The sequence below is a fragment of the Cervus elaphus genome, chromosome 24, assembly GCF_910594005.1.
Source record: "Cervus elaphus chromosome 24, mCerEla1.1, whole genome shotgun sequence".
Taxonomy (NCBI): domain Eukaryota; kingdom Metazoa; phylum Chordata; class Mammalia; order Artiodactyla; family Cervidae; genus Cervus; species Cervus elaphus.
The window spans coordinates 61,186,929-61,196,665 of record NC_057838.1 but is presented as its reverse complement, the minus strand read 5'-3'; the positions used below and the strand labels follow the sequence as shown (position 1 = coordinate 61,196,665).

At 58.4% G+C, this 9,737-nt stretch overlaps 1 protein-coding gene across 1 annotated transcript in view; it reads left to right on the top strand.

Moving 5' to 3' along the window:
• Positions 1-558: 558 nt before the first annotated feature.
• The window catches only part of SEMA3F (semaphorin 3F), a 47,015-nt gene continuing 37,836 nt past the window's right edge, over positions 559-9,737 (top strand). The window contains exons 1-2 of the mRNA XM_043886284.1: positions 559-576; positions 8,525-8,635. The gene's annotated coding sequence lies outside the window, so the exon portion shown is untranslated. The remainder of the gene's footprint in view (positions 577-8,524; positions 8,636-9,737) is intronic.

Below are 9,737 nucleotides of genomic sequence, written 5' to 3'. Positions count from 1 at the left end.
CACCCCCACCTTCTTTGCTGACTGTCCTGCACGTGCACACACACACACACACACACACACACTCTCTCAGGTCTCCAAGGCCACAGGCAGCTCATATAATCTCTGAACTTGGCTACACTAATGCATTAATGGAAAAGCCTGAGACTCTGGGAGCCAAGATGCTCCCAGGTGTGTCTAACAAGCGTCTTCTGGCGTCACTGGGAACCCCAGAGACCGACTCTGATGGTAGGATGTCAGGCCATAGGGCCAGTGAACCTGAGTGTCCAGTCTCTTGCATGGAGCCTGTAGTGTGAGAGTCATTTGGGGCCCAATGGCTGCACAGGTCAGTCCTGAGCCCACACCGAGACCTATCAAATGGGACTTGTGCTTCTGGTTGCCAGGCTGTCCCGGGGTTCCTGAGAGTGTCCTCAGAGGAGCCTTTCTGTCCCTCCCTGAACCCTGACATTAACGCAAGTTTCTGTTGATAGGTCTGGAGTCCTGGAGGCTGGAGGCTCTTGGAGGAGAGGACTGTCACCTTGAGAAACCTACCTCCAAGTATGTGTTGTCATCTTCCAGGTGTATGTAGCAGCCCTCCAGGTATGTTCATTTGTCCTCAGGGTGTGTTACATAGTTGTCCTCCAGACCTCATGGAACTAATTCTTGGCCATACACTTTTCTTTCTTGGGGACCAGCGACTGACAGTCACTCCTAGACTGCCTCTCCCTAAGGTCAGGGGCCAACTTGGATGGTCTCTAAGTCCCGGTTGTGCCCAGTTAATAGCACAGTTAAGCAGGCTCAGGATCCCACTCGGGTCTCCTGCGGGTCAGAGCTATTTGAGAAGGGAGTGGGTGGTAGAGGTTAGGGGATTACTCCTGGCAGTATTTTCTGCTCTGATCCCACTGCCAGGAGAAGGCACCCAGCCTGGCCTCCTGGAAGTGTGGGGGGTAGGTGATCCCAGGCTGGATAGCAACACCGCCCCCCCCAACACAAAAAGTGCTCCTGCCTAGGCTCAGCTTCCTCCACCCACCCCCTCCGGCCACCTCCCAAATCCCCAATCCCAGCAGCAAACCTCGGTGTTTGCCTGTTGCCATGGCAATGGGATGCACCTTTCTGTTACCATGGCAACAAGCCAGGGGTTTTTAAAATTCAGTTGAGGTAATTTCCACCCCTCAATCCTCATCCTCAGACACCTCATTCTTCTCTTTTCTTCTCTGAATCTTAGAAGGGAGGGGGTAGAAGACCAGAGAGGCCAGTGGGAAGACTTGGGCCCCATTCCTCCCCGACTCCTTCACGCACCCTAGACCCCAGAGAAGAGGGCAGCCTCATCCCCATTCCCTGTCCAGATCCAGGTCCACAGTGGAAAGATGAGGGCTTTGCATGGCTGGGCAGGCAGAGGCCAGCACACTTGGGAGGCCTGGTTGAGAGTACAGCCTGTGTGGCTTTGCGGGAGCAGAGAGAGTCAGCTGGAACCCTCCCAGACCTCCCCTCCATGTCTCTAGGGCTCATGTGAGGATCTCAAGGCACTGGGGCCCAGACCCCAGAACAATAGGGCACAGATGTTGTTTATACCGTGTCCTGGTATTAAGGAGCTTAGCTTAGGGAACCCTGTGCTGACTGGATTTGGGCAGAGGGCATCTGAGAAGGACCAAGGGAGAGGGATGCAGACACTGTCCAGTCCCTGCCCCTCCCCTCCCGCTAGTGTCCTCTCTGCTCAGGACCCTGCTTCATTAGTCTGGTCATCGTAAATTCTTGAGGCCCAGCGTCCCCTCCTTGCCCCACCTGCCTCCTGACTGGGAGAAGAGGAGCCGACCATCCAGGACAGACAGGTGGTTGCCCCTCCGAACAGAGGAGACTGGGCCTAGGGGATGATGGGGCCCCAAGCCCCATGCAGTACCCCATCATGCCTCACATTCATGTAATTCCTTTACACTTTGACTTGTCTTTGTAGCAGATTCGTGCCCCACAGGCGGTGCCTCCCCCAGAGAAAAGCTTTCAAGGCAGAAGTTGGGGAGAGTCCTGACACAAGGCTGTCCTCCCCGCCTCCCCTGTGTTCTCCCTATGGCTGTGCTCCCACCCCATCAGTCATTTGGGTAGAGGGGCTCTTCTTCCCCAGGATGGATGTGGAGTGCCAAAGCCAAGCACTGCAGGGCCAGCAGATGGGGGCCAAGGCCAGAGGGAAGTCACTTCCATCTTACCTGTCCCTTGAGCCCAAGGGTTGAGACTGTATAGTAACAGCCCTTCAGAGGCCATAGATGGGCAGGCCAACCTTGGGGAGGCTACAGAGAACCCCCAGGAACAGTATAGAGGGGTGTTATGGCCAGCCCACCACCACCTGCCCACTTTTCTTTCAGTCCCTGTCCTTTCCAGACTCCCAGATCAGGGAAGCCCCAGGCTAAGCTGGGGAGGAGAGAACCCCAGCCCAAGCCCTAAGTGACAATGAGGATGTCCCAGGTGGGGCACTTCCTCTCTACAGCCTGTGACCCCCCCCCCCAGGGTTATGACACCCAGACAGGGCCAGACCCCTCTCTCCCCCAGCCATCTGTGGCTCCTAGGCTCCTGAAGAGTTTCCTGGTATCAGGAAGCTGACACTGATCCTGAACCACACTGCACCTCTACCAGGGCCTCCACACTTAAGAGCCTGCAGCTAAAGCACTGAGGAGCAGGGCTGCCTAAGGTTTCTCTTGTGAGCAGCAGGCGTCTGGCGAGCCCCACTCACTGCAAACTGGGGGCTTGGCATCAGCTATAGGACTGTTCAGACCCTCCAAGAAGGTCTGCTGGCCCTGGCAGGCTGGTGCAGCACCGGAGCCCCCATCCCAAGTCAGAGGAGGGGTATGGGTGAGAGGGGGACCAGCAGGGCAGGATGGGTGTCAGCAGTGTGGGAATAGAAACCACCCCACCCCAGGACACCTGATGGCCTAGTTTCTAGGCACCATCTCTAGGGTCAGAAGCAGCACCCGTGTACTCACATCAGGCAGGGACCAGGCCTCATGCTCCAGAGATGGTGTGCCTGGACCAGTGTGATGCCTGAACATCAAAAGGCCCCAAATTGCCCTGCCTCAGTGGAGAGGGGTGCCTGGGGCTTTAGAATCTGGGCCTAGGAGCCTGACTCCCCAGAGGGTATTTGAAAGAGAAGCTGAGGAAATGCCAGCAACTATTTATAGCCTGTGGGATATACCAGCCCCATCTCCTCCTGCCAGCCACCTGCAAGCCATGGGGGTGAGCATCCCTGCTCTAGAGCAGGAGACCCCAAAGTTTCAGAGAGAGCAGACCTGTCTGAAATCCTACAGCTCACCATCTACACAGCCCTGGGAGCTGGGAGCAGGAGCAATGCCTAACCCAGGCTACAGTGTTGTAGGGGAAGGGATGGGGACATTTACTCAGAAGGCCAGGGCAGGGCGTTCAGCCCAGGCCAGGCTTGGCAGGCCTGGTCAACAGGAAAGGGTGGTTGAATAGGCCTCCTGGTAGGGGAGTGGAGTTCAGTTCCCTCTGCATGGAGCTAAGGCTGTCTGACTATCTATAGGGGTGGTTGCTAAGGATATGAATTGTCCTGTCAGCTGTTTAGGCGATCCAGCCATGGGGGCAGGGAGCAGGTCAGAGCTGGCAGTGTGAGTGTCATTGAGGCAGGTCCCCACTGCTGGCTGAGCAGGCTGGAGTTTGGAAGCTGAGGAAGCCCTCCCAACCCACCCACCTGATGCCAGTGCTTTCCACGGGGCTCCTACAGGAGGCACCCCCGAGCCCCAGCCTCCTAGCCCTCCTGGTCTCCTAATGCTCTGACAGCCCATGCACCTCGGGCTTCTGTGGGTTTCTGTGGGGGCCCAGGGTCGTGGCGCCTATTTCCTTAGTCCCAGACCTGTCTTCCAGGAGGATTCCAAGCTCCGGGCAGGCAGAAACCATACCTGCCTGATGTCTGTACCCCACCTCACCCCTGCCACATTGGGTCCCATGAAAGAGAGGGGCACACCACGGGGCTGGTCTGTGTGTGAGGCGATGAATGAGTTTGTCTTAAAGCGTTGGAAGTGCACCTGTACCTTGTGGTTAACTGGTTGACGGAGCTGTTACGCAGAGCTCCCAGGACCTGGGGACCAAGTGTACCTGAGACAGATGTGGGCTCCATCCTCCCAAAGCTCACAGTCCTGTGGTCAGGGAGGACAGTGCTGACCCAGAGTGGCTGGACCTGTGATGAGGAACACAGGAGACTGGTGATCCCCAGGAGGCGGGACTAGGCCATCTTCTTTGAGGAGAGGTCCTCGGACTGAGCTGGCCGGGTCCCGTGGTCTCAAAACTGCAGCCCTGACTCGGGGAGGGGGGGAGGGGGAGGTGTGTCAGGACCCAGGAATAACCCCCTCAGAGCTGGAGCTGTCTTGATTGGCTTTCCCTGAGACAGGTCTCCAGGGAGGTTGCTGATAGCGGAGATTAGAGGGGGACGCAGGGGGCACCTCTTGTTCACAACAACGGATAGCCTGGGGACATGAAGTCAGCCTCAGGCAGTGGCAGGGCCTCGGGTCACTGCCTCTCACTGACCTGAAGGACAGGCCAACTCAGATCTCCCGGGCAACTGGCTCCATGCATCTGACCGGAGATGGAGAACCCTACCAGGAAGTGAGCAGGGACGTTCTGGCCTGGAACACTGGGGAGCAGACTATGGGGTTACTTATCCCCTCAGCCTTATTTGGTTCCTTCCCAGCAGGCACTCCTTTCCCAGGGACTGGTTTGTCTTTCCCAGGGCCTGCCAGGGTGACCCCCGACCCCGATGCACTAGCTAGGCAAACACCTGCCCCACCTCCCAGGGACACAGGGGTCAGTTGCCCCACATCTGGACAGGTGAAGCCCATTTTTCACCAGCCGCCAGACTGGAGCCAGGAGCCAGAGTCCTTCCTAGGAAACCATCTGCCCAGCTCAGGTTGCCTGAAATGGGCACCAGCATCTGAATAAACAGCCCTGAGTGGGGCAGGGCTAGGGGTAGTTGTGGTGGAGAGGCAGGGGCTCCAGCCCTGCCCTGGAGCTCACAAGAGTCCTGCAGCTGCCTTTGTCCCATCAACCCTGCTTGATGGCCATATGGACCTCCCACCCCTCAGCCCCGTGGCTAACTGCTGCCTGCCCGTGATCAGCCGGGCTGAAGCTCTCCCAGGCCCTCCTCAGACAACCTGTCTTCTCTTCCTGGCACGTGAATGGCCTCTGCTACGATCCAGGAAGACCCTGCCCATGGCCGTCCTTTCCCCACCACTACACCAGTCAAGCGGGGCTGTCCTTCCTAGTGTCCACCACTGCCCCAGTGCCAAGCCCAGGCTGTCACACAGTGGGTACTCAGTAAACATTGCTGCCCATGGTCATGACTGTGGGATGGGTGGCCCCAGGAATAATGCCTGAGCCAGCTTGGACCAGCAGTTCTTCCTGCTCCTCCAGCCCACATGGCTCGATCCAGCTCTGAAGGCCGGACCCAGACTTAGAGCTGGGCTGGGCCCCTAGTGGGAGCTGCCCATGGGAGGCCCACACTTAGTCCAACTGTCCCTGCTTCTGCCTACCTGGGGAAAGAGGGGACTGGCATGGCCCCTCCCACAAGCCCCCATCTACAGGCTGTGGGGCTGCTGGGGACACAGTATCTGGACGCTCCTGCCTGGCACCCCTCACAAGGCTTCAGCCACCACTTGCCTGCTGCCTAGGACTGGGGGCAGGGGGCGTATGGACCTTCAAGCATCTTTCCTGGGAAGGTCTGTCAGTGCTGTCTGTCTCCAGGCGGGGGACTTCCAGATAGTGCAGGGGCAGGGGCTCTGGGGTCCTGGGTGCCTGTAGGACTGCACACCGGGCTCCCCAGGGACCTGAGGGCACACAGGGGTCCCTAACTGACCTGACTACCCTTGCTATGAGATCTTAGGCCGGGGACCAGGGGGTGGGGTGGGGGCGGGGAGGTGTGCCAGCCCCTCCCTTTGGGTACTTCAAAAAGCAGTGCATGCATCCCCCAAGGTTCATTTTCCATTTCCTGTAGGTCGGATCTCAACCTGACAGGCATCCCCTCTCACCTCCCAATCACCATTCCTCCCACCCCCTCCCCCTGCCCCCTTTTCTATTACCCACCCCTTCCCCTACCTAATCGGAATGCACCCCCACCCCCACAGAGTGGCTTCCTCTCTCTGCTGTGTCTGGTTCCCACTGCAGCCAGAAGAAGAGGCCAGCACCCCGACCCCCTGCCTTCCTGCAGTCCCTGTCGTCTCCCCGTCTCCCCTCTGCCCTTCAGGCAGCCCCCATGCCATCCTGAAAGAGCCCCCCCCCGACTTTGGGATCCCCCTCCCCAACCTAGGGCCCCCACCCCCAGCAAACTTGGCTCCTTTCAGCTCCCCTCCCTCTCGGGCAGAGGCAGGGCGTTCAAGTCCATTTAATCTTGGCAGAATGCAATTTCCTGCTTCAGGGAGCTGGCGGGTTTAGGAGGCTTAATGAGGGGGGAGGGGGGAGACGGGGAAGAAGAGAAGCTGAGCGGGGCTGGGAGATGGAGACTGAGTCCCTGAGAAGGGTGGTCCAGGAAGCTCAGGGATGTGCCTGTGTCTTGGGATTGCCTGGGGGGGTCTTTGGGGGATCACACAGGGGTCAGCTCTTCAGCTTCAGGTCTGGGGCTCCTTCGCACACCTCCCCACTCCAACTATGTGGGGTGGAAATGGGAGAAGGGGAGGGGCCTCCAAGTGGCCCACAGAGTGAGTATGTGTGTGTGAGTCACGTCTCTGCTTGGCCGAATGGTGGGGGGTGCAGGTCACAGTGTGCAGATGGGGGAGGGGGTCCTGGGGAAAGCGTGCAGCTGGCAGGTCTCAGACCCCCAGGTGGGGAAGTGGGCAGCCGGGCTGGAATTTCAGCCCCAAATGGGATGTTTATCTGGATACTGCCACCTAGGAGGCAGAGAAGATAAGGGACAAAGGGGCCTCTGAGCTGCCGGCAGCCTCACACCTGGTGGGGGCAGGGCAGCCAAAAGCCTGGCCTGCCACCCAGAACCCCGGGCAACCCCTGGGGATACTGAGGCTGGGTGTCTTCCTGCGGCCCCTGCCCTGCAGCCCCACCTGGGCCCCTCTCCCCAGCCCTCTCCATCCCTCCTTGCCCTGGTTCAGGCATTTACTTCCTGAAGAAGTCCTTGGAGGAGCCACAACCCATCAGAGTCCCCAGGCAGGGCTGGCAGAGCGGTGGTCAGGCAGGGGCGCCCACAGGAAGCAGGCCAGGGGAGGGTGGCAGGTATTTTCAGGAAAAAGCAGACAGTCTGGAGCCCTCCAGAAGCAGCGCCCTGGATGGGGAGGTCCTGCTAAGCTTGCAGCCCCTGGTGAGGGGAGAGAGCAAGGAGGGTAGAGAGGATCTGAGAGCTCTGGAAGCCAGTCTGAGCCCACTCTCTGCTAGGAGTTCTCATTTATGGGGGCCTGGGAGGAAAGCCGATGAACACCACGGAGGGCTTAGCTCTCAGCCCCTTGTGTGAGGCACTCTCCCTCTGGGCTGCAGTCTCACCATTCGTGAAGAAATGTAACTGGGGCAAGGTTCCCGAGGAGTAGCCCAGACCTCCTTGGGAACAGGTGGGTCCTGCCCAAGCCCAAGGGTCATCTGGGGGTGTCCTTGAGTGACAGTCAGGTGTGTAGAAGATACAATAGGGACCCACCTGTCACCTTTGCCCTCCCACACGTCTCCAAGCCTCCCAGCTGCCCTTGAGTAATGAAAACAGCATCTTCTCCAGAGGAGGCAGCCTGTCTCTCCAGGGAAGCTAACACAAATCTACCAATAGACTATGCTCAGGGGCAGAGAGGTCTGCAGGCTGGAGGTCAACAGGAGCCCCCCCACCCCCAGCTCCTTGTGAAGGGCTGACCTGGTCCCCTGCATCTCTGCTTCCCCTCTGACTAGCTCACCAGCTGTCTGGGCAGCCTGCTGTCCTGTCACTGGGCCTCTTCCTGATTGACAGCTCCCCAGGGATTGTTCCCGGGTCCACATCTGCCCTCACTCTGCCTCTGCTGAGCTCAGCGAGGGCCTTCCTGGCTCGTGCAAGGGTCAAAACGAAGCTCCTCTGCCACTTCTCCTATCCCTTGCACCAACACGCATCTCTAGTAGACTCCGACACTGATTCTGCTCAAGACAGCCCCGTGATCTGGCCTCTAGGACACCTTGACAGGTCATGCCTCCAGCCTCTTGCCCAAGTTGTTCCTTTATCCTTCAAGCTGGGAGATCTCTGATTGGTTCTTTAAGGCCCAGTGACACTGTCACTTCCTCTGTGCGGCCATTCCTGAGTCACTCTCCTAGCCCTCCACGTATACACACCCGCTTGGATAGCCCCTGGCCAACCTCGGAGCTGATCTGGAGCCTCGTCACCTTGCTGACCCCGAGAGCTCCTGGGTCATAGATGTTTGGAGAAACTGTGGGCTGGACACTGCGGTCAGGGCCAGAGGGAAGCCGGTGTGTGACCTGGGAGTCCCTGCTGTGCTATCACCGCATTCCTTTGACAACCCACATGCAAGCCTCTCCCTGGGAGGATGGTGTGGTTGCCTTTGCTGGTAGAGGCTCCAGTGGGGCAATCCTGTGTGTCGCCCTGTAGGTCCTGGATGTCTGAGGAGCTGAGGCAGTGGCTGGATATGGAGTCCCTTCTGCTGGCTGAGAAGGGTCCCCACTCTCTCCTGGGGCTCCAGCCCATGGCAGAGGAGTTCAGGTAAGCGCTCATGCCCCTTGGTCTCTCTGGCATCTGCTGGAGAGAAGCAGTGAGTCATAGCAAAGGTGACATGGGCAGAGAATGCCCTACATACCAGATGCTGCGCCCAGCAGTCCGCTCGTAGTGGCTCATTTCATCCTCCCAGCACCCCGAGATGAGAGACTAGCTCTCATTTTCCAGATGAGGAAACTGGTCTCCAGAGAATAAGCAGATGAATGCATGTGGGCCATGGGTGGGTAAGACCCTCAGGCAGCTAGGCTTGGAGTCAGAGGTTCCTTGATGGGGCCCCGTGGAGACCTTCCCACACTTGCAGTACAACTGCAGCCCCAGCCTTGCTGGCCCTGGTGGTTGGGTAGGCAGAGTGAGGCACGGTGAGATCAAAGAGCCCAGTGTCCCTGGCTGCATCTGCCCGTGTTCCCACGTACATGGGAGCCCTGGTGGCTGCTTAGAGAGCAAGGCCCAAGCTGCATGGCCTCAGCCACCGCCTAGGCTGCACACTGGTCTCCACACTTCTATAGGAATCATGCTTCTTGACACCAGGCTGTTTCCTATCTGAGACCCATCTCCCAGCCCTCAGGGGGCCTCTCCAAGGGGTAGGGTCCAGGGCAGGCCTGGGCCCTGCAGGGACTTGATCCCCCAAACTCTGTGCCATTAGGGTCTCCTGAGGTGGCCCCTTTTCCTCAACCCCGGGCCTGTAACCCTAGCCTACCACTCCTTGGGGACAATTTTGTTGCTCAGTAGGTAAAGATGCTGCTTGCAATGCGGGAGATCCGGGTTTGATCCCTGGGTCAGGAAGATCTCCTGGAGTAGGAAATGACAACCCACTCCAGTATTCTTGCCTGGAAAATCCCATGGACAGAGGAGCCTGGCAGGCTACAGTTCATGGGGTCGCAAGAGTGGTTTAGTGACTAAACCACCCCCACCACTCCTTGAGGACAATTTTGTTAAAACTTCAGCCCACACTGGGGTGGAGAGTCAGCATGGAAAGCTGGGATTTGGGTGCTTACTCACCCAATGGGCAGGAGCTCAGTGGCAGTCTGACCCACTTTTTGGCTGTGCTGGGTCTTCCTTGCTGCATGGGCTTTTCTCTAGTTGTGGCTAG